Below are 16415 nucleotides of genomic sequence, written 5' to 3'. Positions count from 1 at the left end.
ACAGTGCTTTCATAATTACACTTTCACTTCTAAACTCATTTTCCATGAAATCTGAACTTGGATGCATAGCTAAGCAGTCACAGTCCTCTTCCTGCCCCACACAGGGTATTTGTGGAAATGTGCCAGGAGGAGTGGAATTGGGGGGTAGTTTGGTTGGCAGACTGACTGGTAGATTTTGACTGACTGAATACTTAATATGAAACTGGATGTTCAGCCTTTGGCCAATTGAAAATTTATATATTCAGTTATTTTAAAAAAGCCCATGTACAAATCCTGAAAATTTTTATTCACAAATTATATCAAAATGGTGAGCTATCATTTGCAATTTTATAACCTGTTCCTCCTTTCTAAGAGGAGAATAAATCCATACAAGGTTTACTTTACACTTTTGCTCTTTTCACTTTGGTACATGTTTTTAAGAACACCTTATATATGAATATGCTTGCATACAGAAAAAGGATGAGAAGGAAAAGATACCAAATATGAACGTGTTTATTTCTAAGTGTTGGAATTATTAGATGTTTTCATTTTCTTCTTTACTGAAATTTCAGTGGCTTAAAAGAAAGGTGGTGTAATTCTGCAACTCGCTCAAAAAAAATTTGTAAGTCAGTGGGGCTGGGTATGGCCCAAGTGGTAGAGCACCTGCCTAGCGAGCAAAAACTGAATTCAAAACCCAGTACTACAAAAAAAAAAAAAAACCAACAACAAAATCTGGCACAGGCATACCATGGAAAATATCGCAGGTTCAATTCCAGAGCACTTCAATAATGTGAATACTGCAATAAAGATTCACAATCATTTAAAAAAATCTACATGTCAGTAAGGCAGGGTAAGTTGTTCGTGTTCAAAGAGATTGTCACATCCAAACTAAAGCAAAATGAAGCAGAAGTGGATCGAAGAGGAGATGACAAAATTTAGGGCACTGTTACTTCCTCACAGTTCATTGATCTGTTGGTTACAAGTGGCTCAGACCATGGACAACACGGCCCCAAAGTGTATCCACTAGATGTAAGGAAACATGGAAATAATTCTCTGTAAGACTTTCCTGCTTCATGGAAGCCAAGGGTTCATTAGTCAGAATGGCACAGAACAGAGACATGAAAGTTTGTCCCACTACTTAGATAAAGCAGAAAAAAAGCATGAAGACCTCTCCAGCAGGAAGTAGTTACAACTTAAGCACAGTGGCTTTGTAGACACTGTTGTCCCCTGCAGTTGCCCACTGCCAGCCGTGGTCAACCCCACCACATTCTTTGACAACATCAACTGTGGTCAACCCCGCCACGGATGGTGAGCCTGTGGGCCCAGTCTCCTTTTAGTTCTTTGCAGATAAAGTTCCAAAGACAGCAGAAAACTCTTCATGCTCTAAGCACTGGAGAGAAACTATTTCATTATAAGGGTTCCTGCTGTTGCAGAATTATTCCAGGATTCATGTGCCAGGGTGGTGACTTCCCACGCTATAACAGCACTGGTAGCAAGTCTATCTACGGGGAGAAGTTGGACGATAAGAACATCCTGAAGCACACAGGTCCCAGCATCTCGTCCATGGCCAACACCAAACCCAACACAAACAGCTCCCAGTTTTTCATCTGCACTGCCAAGACCAAGTGGCTGGATGCAAGCATGTGGTCTTTGGAAAGGTGAAAGAGGGCATGAACATTGTGGAAGCCATGGAGGGCTTTGGGTCCAGGAATGGCAAGACCAGCAAGATCACCACTGCTGACCTTGGACGACTCTAATGCATTTGTCTGACCATTTCTTCTGTGGCTCAGGAGAGTCCCCTCCACCCCATCTGCTCACAGTACCCTGTCACCTGTGCTCTCTCTGCAGCTCTCTGGGTTCCATACTTCCTTACTCCCTTCCAAGTCTAGCTGGATTGCAGTTAAGTTTGTGATTATGAATAAAAACTAAGTGACAAAAATAAAACAAATTTAAGCAAAGTGGATTATTGGGACAGGAAGTGAGCTAATTAAAAGGCAATTCAGAAATATGCACTGAAGAGGAAAAACAGGTAGCAAAATGTTCATGCGTCCTTACTCCACAAATGTTGAGTGAGAACTGAGGCATCATGGAGCCAGCATTCATCTAGCATGCTGAATCCTTTCAGAACTTACACAGGCCTATGCCCTGTGTCATCAACAGTTTCAAAAATCATGCACCATGTTGGAGTACTTCCTTTTCTTTTAAAGTGGGAACACTGGCACACAGGTGGTGCCAGCTGTCACTCACTGGTCACCAGCATTGATAGGACTGATAGATATAGTCAGGAGTCCCCTCTCTCTCAGCACTACAGCTAATGACCCTTCTCAGATGTGCCCTTGGAACAAAAAGTCTCACTGACAAAGAATATTCTTCTTTGAGTATACTTGTTCTAAAATCACCTTCTTTTGAAGTTCATCTTTGTTTTAATTTACAGAGACCTGGCAAATGAATGTATATCTATGACAATTATATTGTTCAGGATTTGTTACAATGTCAGCACCCTTGAGTATCTTATTTTGGGTTGGCCACACTCCCTGTAAGAGGCCTCTAGTCTGCTTAGAGGATACAAACCTGGGGGCAGCCCCAGCACTAGGATGCAGAAAGATGGCTGGAGTCTCAGCTTCACTGAGCTAACTTTCACTTGATTCTCCTGTTTTCCAGAGTATGCCAGCTTTCAATTGTGCCTTATGCTCCAAGCCAAAAGAAATAAAATGCTGGGATTCCTTCCAGAAGAGAGAGAGTGTGTTCACTGGCACATGGTAAAGAGCTGCAGATCTAAAGCACCTGATGCAGATTTGCAGCCATTCCTCATGTGCCCAGCCTACAATTTATCCCATCTCTCTGGAGGTACTTGCTGTTCAAATCCTGTGTATAAACTGACTAACACTGGCTCTTCTCACTACTGCCCAAGGATCATCTTTCTCTGCACTGTGTATCAATTGGGTTTAACCAGAGAAACTACTGTGTGTGTGTTTGTATGAGTGCATGGACACACACATGTGAGAATACATAAACATTTATTATAGAGATTTGGCCTTGTCCAGCTGTGGGAGCTGGGTAAGTAGTCTCTATGAGGCTGCTGTCTTCATGACCGATGCTAGAGCTAAAGTCCAGAGGGCAGGCAGATGGATTCAAAGTGGGGAAAAGCAAGAATGAGATGAAAATCCCAAGCATAACCTAGAGCCTTGTTGAAGTGTGCTGGAGCAGATGAGTTGGTCTTTTAGTTTTCCAGGTTGTCTCAGCCTGGATCCCTACAGCAAAACATCACAGGACAGGCAGCTTACAAACAGAAATTTATTTCTCACAGTTCTGGAAGTTGGGAAGTTCACATGGTGCCAGCATGGTTGGATTCCAGTGATGGCTCTCTTCTGGGTTGGCAAATGGCCACCTTCTCCCTATTCTCACGTGTGTGTGTGTGTGTGTGTGTGTATCTGTTGGGGGGGAGAGGGACAGAGAGGGAGGAAGCAATCATGAAGGCTCTACCCTCCTCCTGATCTAATAACATTTCAAAGGCCCCATCTCCAAATATCATATTGAGATTAGTGTTTTACCATATGATTTTTGGAGGGACACATCTGCCACACCACAGAACCACTGATGGAGAAGTACTATACGCAAGGCACTGTGCTCAAGGCGGGACCTGATTCAGAAGACATAATTCTGGATTCTGAGCTGATGGCGCAACGGGATGAGAATTTGAGTGCTGGCAAGGGTTGATGTGTTTTTACACTGGAACAATATGAATCATTGGGCAAACTGCTGTGTGCAGCTTTCAAACATGGCCCTTTGACATGACAGCTCTTTGTGGTGATGGATACAGCAACTTTCATGTGTGATAAAACTGTACAGAAGTAAACACACATGTAGGAAAAACTGAGAAACATCAGTAAGTTTCATGGAGTATATCAGCATCAATACAAAAATCCTGGGATTTTTTGTTTTTTGGTGACACTGGGGTTTGAACTCAGGGCCTCATAAGCCACTCTGCCAGCAATATCAAAATCCCAGTTGTGATACTGCACTATCATTTTGCATAATGTTAATTTTGGGGGGGGTGAATAAATAAAGTGTAAACCAAATCTCTCTGTATTATTTCTTATGAACTCTCTGTGGATCTGCAGTTGTCTCAATAAATACTGGAATTATTTTTTTTAAAAGATGGTTCTCATTGACCCTGCCTCTTGGTATTCACCTTTTTTCCATTATCTCTTCTCCTTGAGTATGGGCAGGATCCAGTGACTTGCTTCAAAGGAATGGAACAAGGAAAAAGTGACAAAATGCCACTCCTGTAGTTAGGTAACAAAATGTGTGTTTTCTGTGTGTGTGTGTGTGTGTGTGTGTGTGTGTGTGTGTTTATTGTTGTGCTGGGTGGGGGTACATTGTGGCATTTACAAAAGTTCTTACAACACATCAAATATACCATAGTTGAATTCACCCCCTCCACGATTCTCTTTTATTCTCCCGTCCCCATTCCTGGAATAGTTTCAACAGGTCTCATTTTTCCATTTACATACATGTGTACACAGTATTTGCATTATATTCACCCTACTACACCCTTTCCCCACCTTCTCCTCCCTCCCACTGGAACCAACTGGAACCTCCCCCACTCCCACCCTCAGACAGAACCTGTTCTGCCTTCCTGTTCTCCAAGTTTTTAGAAGGAAAAAAATGACATTTTTGTTTGCTTAATATAGCTATACAGGGAGTTTCCTTGTGACATTTCCACGTATATGTGTTATAACCCAAATCGGTTCATCTCTTCTATTTTTTCTTCCTACTCAGTCTATTGCCTATCAGCTTGTTATTCTGGGGAGGCAGAGGTGGCCCGGAGCTGAGGGAAACTGCTGGTCAACAGCCAGAGAAAAGGGGAAGCCCACAGCCCGTTCCCCTACGAGGAACTGAATCCCGGCAACAACCACCAAGACAGCTTGGAAGCCTCCAAGGACTATGGTTCCAGCCAGCACCATGATTTCAGCCTGTGAGAGACAAGACTCTGATGCATGCCTGGATTCCTGGTCCACAGAAACTGTAAGATAATAAATGTCTGCTGTTTTAAAGCCACAAAATTTTGGTGTGTTTTGTTAGGCAACAACAAATAATTCATAGCGCTTGTTACTTTGTCTCTCTGCCACCTTCTCCAACATTTTGAGGCTGTGGGGTCTCTTCTCAATCTCCTTGTGCATATGGGCTCTTATTCCTGCATTGTTGTTTTGTTAGGACCTCAGGAAGGAAGTTTACGTATTTGCTGAACCTGCCGTCTTTTACTGGACTCCACTTTCAAGGCCTCTGTTATGAACTAGATGTTTGTGTTCTCCTTTCCCCACTGATCTACTGAAGACCTAACTCCCAATGTGATGGCATAGGAAGTGGGGCTGTTGGAAGAAAATTGGGATTGGATGAGGTCATAGTGTGGAGCCCTGTGAAGGAACCAGTGCCTTTAAAACAAGAGGAAGAAAAACCAAAGCTTTCTCTCATTTTGTAAGACTACAACAAGAGAGTGGCCATGTGCAAGCCAAGAAGGGGGTCCTCATTAGACACGGATCAAAGCCAGCACCTTATTTTTTTTTAATTTTTATTGTTTTATTACTCATATGTGCATACAATGCTTGGGTCATTTCTCCCCCCTGCCCCCACCCCCTCCCTTACCACCCACTCCACCCCCTCCTTCTCCCCCCCACCCCCTCAATACCCAGCAGAAACTATTTTGCCCTTATTTCTAATTTTGTTGTACAGAGAGTATAAGCAATAATAGGAAGGAACAAGGGTTTTTGCTGGTTGAGATAAGGATAGCTATACAGTGAGTTGACTCACATTAATTTCCTGTGCGTGGGTGTTACCTTCTAGGTTAATTCTTTTTGATCTAACCTTTTCTCTAGTTCCTGGTCCCCTTTTCCTATTGGCCTCAGTTGCTTTTAAGGTATCTGCTTTAGTTTCTCTGTGTTAAGGGCAACAAATGCTAACTAATTTTTTAGGTGTCTTACCTATCCTCACCCCTCCCTTGTGTGCTCTCGCTTTTATCATGTGCTCAAAGTCCAATCCCATTGTTGTGTTTGCCCTTGATCTAATGTCCACATATGAGGGAGAACATACGATTTTTGGTCTTTTGGGCCAGGCTAACCTCACTCAGAATAATGTTCTCCAATTCCATCCATTTACCAGTAAATGATAACATTTCATTCTTCTTCATGGCTACATAAAATTCCATTGTGTATAGATACCACATTTTCTTAATCCATCCATCAGTAGTGGGGCATCTTGGCTGTTTGCATAACTTGGCTATTGTGAATAGTGCCACAATAAACATGGGTGTGCAGGTGCCTCTGGAGTAACCTGTGTCACAGTCTTTTGGGTATATCCCCAAGAGTGATATTGCTAGATCAAATGGTAGATCAATGTTTAGCTTTTTAAGTAGCCTCCAAATTTTTTTCCAGAGTGGTTGTACTAGTTTACATTCCCACCAACAGTGTAAGAGGGTTCCTTTTTCCCCCACATCCTCGTCAACACCTGTTGGTGGTGTTGCTAATGATGGCTATTCTAACAGGGGTGATGTGGAATCTTAGTGTGGTTTTAATTTGCATTTCCTTTATTGTTAGAGATGGTGAGCATTTTTTTCATGTGGTTTTTGGCCATCTGAATTTCTTCTTTTGAGAAATCACAGCCAGCACCTTAACCAGGGCTTTCCAGTGTCCAGAACTCACAAATCTCTCTCATTATTCATTCATTCTCTCTCTCTCTCTCTCTCTCTCTCTCTCTCTCTCTCTCCATCTCTCTCTCTGGTGGTGCTGGAGTTTGCACTCAAGGCACTCTACCATTCAGTTCACATTTACAGCTTTTCTTTTTTTTTTTTTTTTTTTGCCTTTTTTCCCCCAGGGCTAACCTCAGTCCAAGATCCTTATACCCATGCCTCCTGCAAAGCTGGGATTCCAGACTTGCACCACCATGCCTGGCCTTTTTAGGCCACCCAATCTATTGTATTTTGTTATAGCAAAACAATAAAATTAATGAGAAAAAACTTTACGAGCAATCTTTGTTAAATAAGTTATTCTAAAATTTTTATGCAACAAGTACAGTAAAGGAGATCAGGGGAAATTTTATGTCACAAAATGTTCTTTCATCTTAATCACTTGATCAATGCAGCATAATCATAGAGCTTTATTTTCTTCTTATAGTTTTAGTTAGCAGTGGAATTTTAAATGCCCCAGTTTGCCATCTGCATTTTTATAAGAATGAATTGTACCAATAAAATGTAATAGCCTTCAAATAATCAGCCTCTTTTTAACACAGACAAAAAGAAATACAGGCTGAGACCATTTGAATCATGGTGAAGTTTGGCCGTAATTCTGAGAAATCCTCACTTGTGTGGTGTATGAGGAACTGAATTACACCTGTTATCCATCAAATATTTGAGTTTTTTTAAAAAGCAGGAGCTGTCAGAATTGTGTGCATACCCTTAGATGTGGGGAAATAAAACTTCCCTGGATTTCTTAGTGCTCCTGTAAAAAGCTTTAGCCTCTTGAGACATAAAAATAAGTATGACAGAAAGCTAGAGAAGCTCAAAAATCCTTGTGTTCCCTTCCATATTCAGAGAATTGTTCCCTTCCATATTCAGAGAATTGTATCTAGAGTCATTTGTCTAGCTAACTGTTTTGATCATCCAAGGGGATAAAACTTCTCTTATCTCTACAAGTGGGCCAAATAGACACTGCCCAGAACAGGTTCCACAGCTAAGTTCCAAAATACCTGGGAATTTACACAAGTCCTGACCTTAGGGACATCTCCTGGCCATAATTTCCTGTTCTTCCCTAAGACAGCATGTATTGGAAAGATGTATTTATATTCCGAAAAGCTAATAAGAACCTAGGGTCCTTCCCATTGGATCTTAAGGGAGCAAAGGTTTTTCTACCTCCTTTGGGAGGAGAGGGTGCTGGTTTGTATATAGATGGATGAAACACATTGTTCTTGGCTTCTTATCCACAGAATGAAACCTGGCACCTCCACAGAGAAATTCCATTAACTTTCACTGCATCGCCTATGGATCCAGGTAAGGGAACCAAAGCTTGTCATTGGTATATATGCACACATTTTACCTAACTTGGCAAGTGGGCTTCACAGCTCTAACAAAACCATAGGGAATAGCAGCTCCAAGATCAAACAAGCAAGTTAGAAAGGGAACATCCACCAGGAAGCAAGCAAGGTCTCCCAACATATTTAGGTTAGTCTTACAGGAAAGGACTCTTCAGAGGTGAGAGATGCTTGTAGGGTCATTCAATTAAAGGATATATTAAAAACATATCTCAAAACTCCTCACGGAGAGCTTATGGACCTCTCAATTCTAGTCCATCTCACTAGATCTTGTTCTCAAAGTTGAGTTCAGGAATCGAGGATTTTCTCAGTCCCCTCTCAGACCTACTGGACCAGTAGCTAATAGAGACCCAAGAAAGTCCAGTTACCTAATGCATTGTCTCAGCCCCCAAAATGCTGATCATATTTAAGTTAGTGTGGGCTCATCCATGGGTGAAGATGTTAAGACTTTAAAATGGTTTTTATCCTGTAAAAATATCATTTCACGGCAATAACAGAAAACCAGAAAATGGAAAGGCAGGATCTTCACAGCATCTGGGAAAGCTGGAATTTGTTACAGGCATGGAACATGAGAAAAAGAAAATGCTGCATGCACTTTCAAATAGGTACAAAGGCTCACAGACCCTAGGTCATCCAGTTCCATCCCCTTTTTAACAGACAGGACACCATGGCCCAAAAAGGTGAAAGACTTGCTAAGGTAGCACCGGTAATACTAGAAAAAACTGGAACCAACATAAAGTATTTCTGTCATTTAATTACTAAAAATCTGTATTTCCTACAGTGGACTTGGGTTCATTATTGCCTCCATGTCCTGTCCAACAAGCAAATTTCTGATTGAATTGCATCTCCAAGATGTTTCAATACTAGGAAAGCACTGCCCTACTACATATGACATATAGCATTAAGGATTGCAATTCATATTAACATTATTTTAATAAGAGGTATAAGATTTTGCTAGCACAGCTAAGTTCTCTCTAGGGCTGAACCCCCAAAGGGAACTGACAAAACCAAGTTTTTGAATCTTCAAGATCACTCACAGGATCCAGTAGAAAACATTCCAAGGTACAGTCACATCCAAGAACCTTCTAGACAGCTTGCTCCAATACTATTGCATAAGAAGACCATAGGATAATATTCTAAAACCTCATACTCCAGAGCTAAATGTATTAAAATCAGAAGAAAAAAAAGTAAAGCCTAATCCCTGAAACTTATGTTGAAAAATGTGATCCTTACTGAGGTATTAAAAAGTGGATCTGGTGGGAATTTAAGAGGTGATTAGGACATGAAGGCTCTGCCCAACTGAACAGTTTCACCCATTCATGGATTAATGAGTTAATAGGCTATCTTGAGAGTAGGTCTGTTATAAAAATACCAGTTGGCTCTGTCTCTGGTGTGTGCCCTTCTTGCCATGTGGTGCCCTGAGCTGCCCTGGCACTCTGCAGAGTCTCTACCAGACAGGCCCCTCAACCATGAACCCTGACTTCCAAAGGTAAGCCAAACAAACTTTTATTCTTTATATGTTACCTAACCTGTGTATTCAGTTAAAGCAACAGAAAATGGATTAAGCCAGGCTGCAAAGCTGTTTCCTGATATTCTGGTTGTTTCCATAACTCCAAAGATGCTTTCAATCATATGAGACATTCAGAAAACAGAGGCCAAAGAGAAGGATCAAACATAGCTAGGAGGGATGGAATGGGGTTTTGAATGGAAACTGTAAAACAAGTTCCACCTGCCTTGACATTCCAACCTGGGCTATGCTCGGCACTTACTAGGCTTCAAATTCCACTGTGAGCCATGATATTCAATTCTTTTCCTTGACCATAAAGCTTACACACTGTTTAAGAGTATCTTCTCTGCTTTTACCTGTTTTCCCCAAGTAAAGAAATAGTCTGCTTTTTTTTAAACATATTAAATGTCGAGGACATTCAATAGTTTTTCAAATGATAGTTGAAATTTAAACTATCATCTCCTTCAGAGAGTTAAAATTGTCTCCTTCAGAGATGATTAATGCACAGCATCATATTTGTTCTGATACAACTCTTGCCTGAAATAGAATACCTGACTGACTATGGTCTGAAGAGCTGAATACATTCTGGTGAATTGAAATAATTTCACAATTTTGTGGCATTGGGGGTTAAACTCAGAGCCTTGCACTCTACCACTTGAGCTACCCCCAGCCCTTTTGCATTTAGTTTGTTTTTGAGATTGGGTCCTGCACTTTGCCTGGCTGGCCTTGAATTGCAGTCTTCCTGTCTCTGCCCTGAGTGGCTGGGATCACAGGTGTGTATCACCATGCCCAGCCCTCACAATTAATCCTATTCATGTCACTCAGACAACAAAATAAAACTATTTCACTATGGAAAGAACAACTGTACAAGTAAGGAAACTTCCTTGCGTGTGGTACTGTATGCCCTATCCCAGCATTCAGAAAGCTGAGGCAGGAGGATCATGAGTTTGAAGTCAGCCTGGGGTACACAGTGAGACCATTTTTGTAGTTCTCAAACAGTCCTTGGCAATATGAAAAGTCAAGAAACCAGATCATAATTTGACCCGATTTTCCTTAGATTTAAACTCACTCCAGAAAACACTTTCATGTCTACCATACAGTCTACCCTCTCAGTTAGTTTACATTAAAGAACTAGGGTATGAAGTTGTGTGACACTGCTTCATGACCGAGAAGCAGCCCTTCCCTGCTCCCCTTGCCTCTGTCCCAATCAATCTGAGAAGCCTGTCTGTCTCTCTGTCTCCCCTTCCATCCTCACTTCAGGCTGAGCTGCTATCTTCTGAAGCCTTCTCTCCAGGGATCATTTAGGGGGCTGCCTTTGCCCCCCTCTTTTTAACACCAGGGTCTTGTAATCCAATAGTCAGTCACTGGTGTCCTTCACCAGCTTTCTTGAAGAGCTTTGGGGATCTCAGGCGAAGAGGCTTCTAAGTGACTACTGCATATTCCAAGCTGTACACTGGGCTCCATGATACCCCTCACAGCAGAAGCACTCAACAGTCCAGGTAGAATACATGAGGCTTCTGTTGCTGTGTTTTTGAGACAGAGTCTGCTATGCAACCCAGGCTGGCCTTGGACTCTAGTTTTTCCTGCCTCCTCAAGCTGGGATTACAGATCACAGGTATGCATCACCACAGCCAGCATTATGAGCTAATTTTAGACCAATATTTATGGAATGCCCAATAGCCACACCAATCGTATTCCCTAATACTCCATAATAAGCATTCTGTTTTAGGAATTCTTGGAGTCTGTTGAATTTGGAAGTGAAGTGACAACCTTCCTACCCAGCAGGTGTCATTAAATGTAAATGGAAGCACCAAGCTCTAAGCACAGTAAGGTTATGCCTCTTCCCTCAGGCTTTTCTCTGTAAGACTAAGCACTGTTGCCAACACTTCCTGTCTGAGAATAAGTCAGACTGACAGGCACTTCTGGAGTCCTGACACTGCCCTTGAACTGACTCCAGCATTCAAAATGCTATAGACCTGAGACTTGAATTCTGCCCCTGACTGCCAATGTATGACATTATGCCAGGGAGTAACTGAGCTAAATGATTTGGAAAAAACAGTCACTGTTGATAGAGTAATAATGTCGCCATTTTGTGAATCACGGCCAAAATGGCAGCCCCGCCCCTTAACAGAAATTCCCACGCTCTAAGACAGCCCCACCTCTACCAGAGACTCCCGCGCATGCGCTAACTTCCTTAACCTCCCCCTTCTATAAAAGCCACGCCTGGCCCAGAGTCTATGCTGCACCATCTTTCCCCAGCCAGCCTGGTGGTTTGAGCCTGCCATTAAACTTTGCTCTTGGACATGAGACTTTTCTCGTGAGCTTTCTCTGTGAGCGGTGCTTCTCCTAACATTTTGGTACTGTGACTCGGATCGGGTGTGTTCCCGGCACTGACCTTGCTCTCCCGGCCTCTCCCACCCCATCCTGCTCTCTCTCTCTCAACTCCTATTCCCTTCCTCCGGGATCTGAGCTGCTTTGCTGGAACCCCTGATCCTAGAAAGCACCGCTCCCTCACTTGCTCACAGGGAATTTCCTCTGCCCCAGCACACCTCCAATTGCCACCCACCACAGGCCAATCTTTCCTCAAGGACCTCTCTCAGTGAGTCCTCCTCGCATGCAGAGCTGTGATCTCTTTCTCATTTCCTCAAAATCCTAGCGCTAGGTCTTGGCTCACTCCCGTCCCTGGGAACTGGGTTCCCTAGGACTGTGGCCCGCCTAATGAAGACATTCCTCCTGGGTGTTCCACATCTACTCTCTCCTGAGGAACTGATATTTCGGGGACACCCGCCATATCTCTCCTCAGGTCAGGTCTCACCATGGAGATTGGGTCATCCCAAATTCCTTCAGACTCCCCATTGGGATGTCTCCTGGCCAACCCTGGGCCCCTCCACCTAACACCTGAACTTCAGCCATGAAAGCTCATTTTTCTCTGTAATCAGGCATGGCTCCAATGCCCATTAGACAATGCCTCCAAATGGCCACTTAATGGCACTTTCAATCCCAGTATTTTAAGGGATTTATACAATTTCTGTGAGCATGCAGTAAATGGAAGGAAATACCCTATGCCCAATCCTTTTCCTATCTCCACACCAAACCCTCCCTCTGTACTTCCTGTTTCCCTGCGCAGGTTCTATTAGCCTCTAAACCAGCTTCTAAATGAACCAAATCCTCTCCCAAACCCACTCCTTCCCCATGTAAGCAGACTTCCTTGCGCTGCTCAGGCTGCCTGTCTCTTCCTATCTTCTTGAGGGACTTTGCTGTCTGGGGAGCTTATGCTCCCTCCCTGTGGGCTGAGACCAAGCCTGGGACTTATTCGGGTATGCCTCATGCTACCTTGGGGGAGTTCTGTTTGATTATGGCATCTGACAACTGCTTCTCCCCACCTCCCCCGTCTAATGCCCCTTTTTCCTGAGACAGTGACTGGAGAGTGGAGGTTTTGTGTTGCTGAAAGTGACCTAAAGGCACAGGCAATGGCTAATCCCTTAGGCATGTGTCATGCCTCCAGGCACTGCCTTCCCCTCCCTTACCTACAATGTCAGGACATCTTTTCTGCCTCCTCCATGGTCTCACCTTGTGTCCTTTGTCTCTGTCTGCCTTCCCTTCCCTGGGCTTACTGGGACCCTGCCTCCCATGAAAAACTTGTAGTATGGTACCTTATGACTTAAGTTACTCCAACTAGCTTGCCAGGCCTGTCAGTCTAAAGTAACATTAAATCAGCTGCTAGGCACCTGTCGAGGCAAAAGCACTTACAAAAAACTGCAGCTGCCACACTCATGCTCTAACTCTGCCCCCACAAGGGGAGGAGGGAAAGCAAATAGGCGTGCTCGTGCTCGTGCACAGTGGAAACGCCTGCCATAGCTAAGAGAATCCATAGGCCAACACAACACACATCCTAGGCCGCCAGCCGCACATGGCCATGGCTGCGGCCCACCACCACTTCCCCTAGAATAAATGCATGCGGAGTACACAGGAAGGGGGGAGAGGCGACAGGCTGCAGGATCAGGCTGAGGCAGTCAGGCTCCCTTATCCCAGGGTGTGTGTGTAGGGCATTGGTGCCTTGCACACACCCTGCTCCTAGCCCCACCTCAAACCTCAGGGCACCAGACCCAGCCCTTGTAAGCCAATTGTTAGCTCAAGGTTATAGTCCCAGAAATCGCAAAATGGACAGTATGGTACTGTTATTGGCCCAGGATGTCCTCTGAATGCCCTTCTCTAACTTTACAGATGATTTATTCCTTTGTTAAAAAGGTAGCTTTTATTAAAGAGGCTGCCTGCTGTTAGCTAAAAGACAGGATCCTAACGTTTTGTTCTTTCTAGATGGGACCTGCATCTTCCAGTCTTCTGGCTGGTAGATGTTGGAAGCTTTGTACTGAGGCCTGGCCTCAGTATGCCTTGGGTGACCAAGAGAAGTGGCCATCACAGGGTTCCTTAAATTACAATACCATACTCCAATTAGACCTTTTCTATAAAAGGGAAAAAGTGAACTGAGGACCCAAGAGGGCGAGTCTATGTCCCCTTCCAGCTATCAGATCTAAGGGAAATTTAAAAACATCTGGACAGCTATACTGATGCCCAGACAAATACATTCAAGCCTTTATCTCTGTGATCCAAGCCTTTCAACTGACATGAAAAGATATTATGCTTCTACTAGACCAGACTCTTTTCTCATTAGAAAAGCAATGGGTTCTGGCCCAGGCCATTCAGGTTAGAAATTATTACCATTTATAATGAGTCCCAATATTAGTGGCACCTGGAAATGAGGGAATAAATGTGCTTACCTACAGGGGCACAGGCAGTCCCCTTGACAGATCCACACCAAAAGGGACTGATGATATAGCTCAAACAGTAGAGTGCCACTTTGCAGGCATAAAGTCCTGGGTTCAAGCCCCAGTACAGCCAAAGGAAAGAGAAAAAAAACTTGAGGATGAGACATAGCTCAGTGGGAGAGTGTCTGCCCAGCATGTGCAAGGCCCTGGGTTCAATTCCCCAGCATTACTAAATCAAAAAAAAATGGTAAGAAAGATAAGTGGTGTTAATGTCACTTCAGCCATCTCATAGTGGAATAAAGTAGTTTAACCTAGACCAGATCCCTCATTCTTCAACTGAGGAAACTGAGGCCCAGAACAGTTCAGAGACCTGCTCTCCAGAGTGTCAGGTGTCAATGTAAAATAACAACTTTGCTTTACAGCAACACCCTAAAGAAAATCCCCTTACCTTTCTGTAGCATCTTGAGGATGCTATCAGAAAGCATAACACAGTGGACCCAGAGTCACAGGTGAGAGAGATTCTCCTTAAAGATAAATTTCTAACAGGCAGCCCCAGATATTTGTAGAAAACTCAGTCTGTGGCTGAAGAAGAAAAGTCATTGGATCAACTGATACAACTAGCCATATCTGTATACTATAACCGGGACATTACTAACAGAGAGAAAGATAAGAGACATCATGACCTCATTGCTGCTCCCACCCGACTGGGGCCTGTATCCTGAACTTGCTACCATGGTGGACAGGAGGGGCACTTCTGCAGAGGATGCTCAAGGGGTACAGCCTGGGAGTTAGCCCCGCCCCCAACCGGGACCCTGCCCTCTCTGCAAAGGTAACCACTGGAGGTCTAAGTGCCCCTGCCTCCAGATGGAAGGTGAGGTGCCATCTCCTATGGATTGATGGGTCCTGGTCCTCTGTCCACACTCCACTTCTTAACATTGATGTTGAGGAGCCTCATGGTAGCCATTATGGCAGAAAAAAACAAAAGATCATTTTCCAGCTAGACAGTGGAGCTCATTTCTCTGTTTTACCTTTCTCTCCTGGTCCCCGGTCCAATGACAAGGTTATCGTTTGGGGCATATCTGGCCAGCCCCTAGAGTGCTAGTTTACCCAGCCTCTGGCCTGCTCTTGGGGAGACCTCCTCTTCTGTCACCCTTTCCTCATAGTCCCTAAGACTCCAGTGTCCCTGCTGGGATGGGATTTACTATCTGAACTAAAAGCTCAGATTCTCCTCCCCCCCAGGCAGCTATCTCTGCTGCCCCCTCCTTCAGGAACAAATAGATCCCACTATTTGTTGTGGACTGATTATTATTTATTGTGGACTGATGGGATGACTATAGGGCAAGCCAGGACGGCCCTCCCTATTTAAATAAAACTCAAAAATCCCTCACAGTTTCCACACCCAAAACAATATCCCCTCAAGCCTGAGGGATAATGAGCCTTATGCCTATCATAAATTCCTTAAAACAACAAGGGCTACTAATTAGTTGCTCCAGCCCCTACAATAAATTTAAAATTCTTATAAAAGTTAATTTTAAAATACAAGTTACAAAGTAAACAACTGGAAAGGATATAGATAGGTAGTGAATTATTTTTTGAGAAGTTAAAGGAAAATGGAATGGTTTTTGGATGAGAAAGGATTTTTGTAAAGAACGGTTTGTCCCAAAGATTTTTTCAAATAGGAGAGATAAAGACAAGCCATCAAAGGGTTTATATAAAGGTATAAGTTTATATAAAGGTCTAAGTAAGTTTTAAAAAAAGTATAATAAAAAGCTTCAGTGTGTAATAAAGTTAAAGTTGAGTATAATCTAAGAGTTTCCTAAAAGATTTTTAGGGTCATGTCAAACTAAAATCAAATTCTCTATGCCTATAAAATAACAAGGTTATCTTAATATTGTTCTGCTCTGAGTAACATCTACAAAAAACTGTTACAGAGAAAGATTTTATCAAAGAAATTATTTGTGTTTTCTGCTGATCTTGTCAAGCTTTAAGTACTACTAAATCAGAGTTCATTTACATATTTGCTTATGTGTCTTAAATGACCACCTTGTAACAGTGTTATATTATACTTTATCTAAATATAG

At 43.1% G+C, this 16415-nt stretch overlaps 1 protein-coding gene and 1 pseudogene across 2 annotated transcripts in view; one reads left to right on the top strand and one right to left on the bottom strand.

Moving 5' to 3' along the window:
- Window positions 1-16415, bottom strand: part of Mcub (mitochondrial calcium uniporter dominant negative subunit beta) — a 94141-nt gene that overhangs the window by 54640 nt on the left and 23086 nt on the right. The gene's annotated exons all lie outside the window — the stretch shown is intronic.
- On the top strand, window positions 1429-1736 carry LOC109694925 (peptidyl-prolyl cis-trans isomerase A pseudogene; annotated as a pseudogene).

The sequence above is a fragment of the Castor canadensis genome, chromosome 9, assembly GCF_047511655.1.
Source record: "Castor canadensis chromosome 9, mCasCan1.hap1v2, whole genome shotgun sequence".
In the NCBI taxonomy this organism is placed as follows: Eukaryota; Metazoa; Chordata; class Mammalia; order Rodentia; family Castoridae; genus Castor; species Castor canadensis.
Note: the sequence above shows the minus strand (reverse complement) of the source record. Positions and strands in the feature narration are given on the sequence as shown.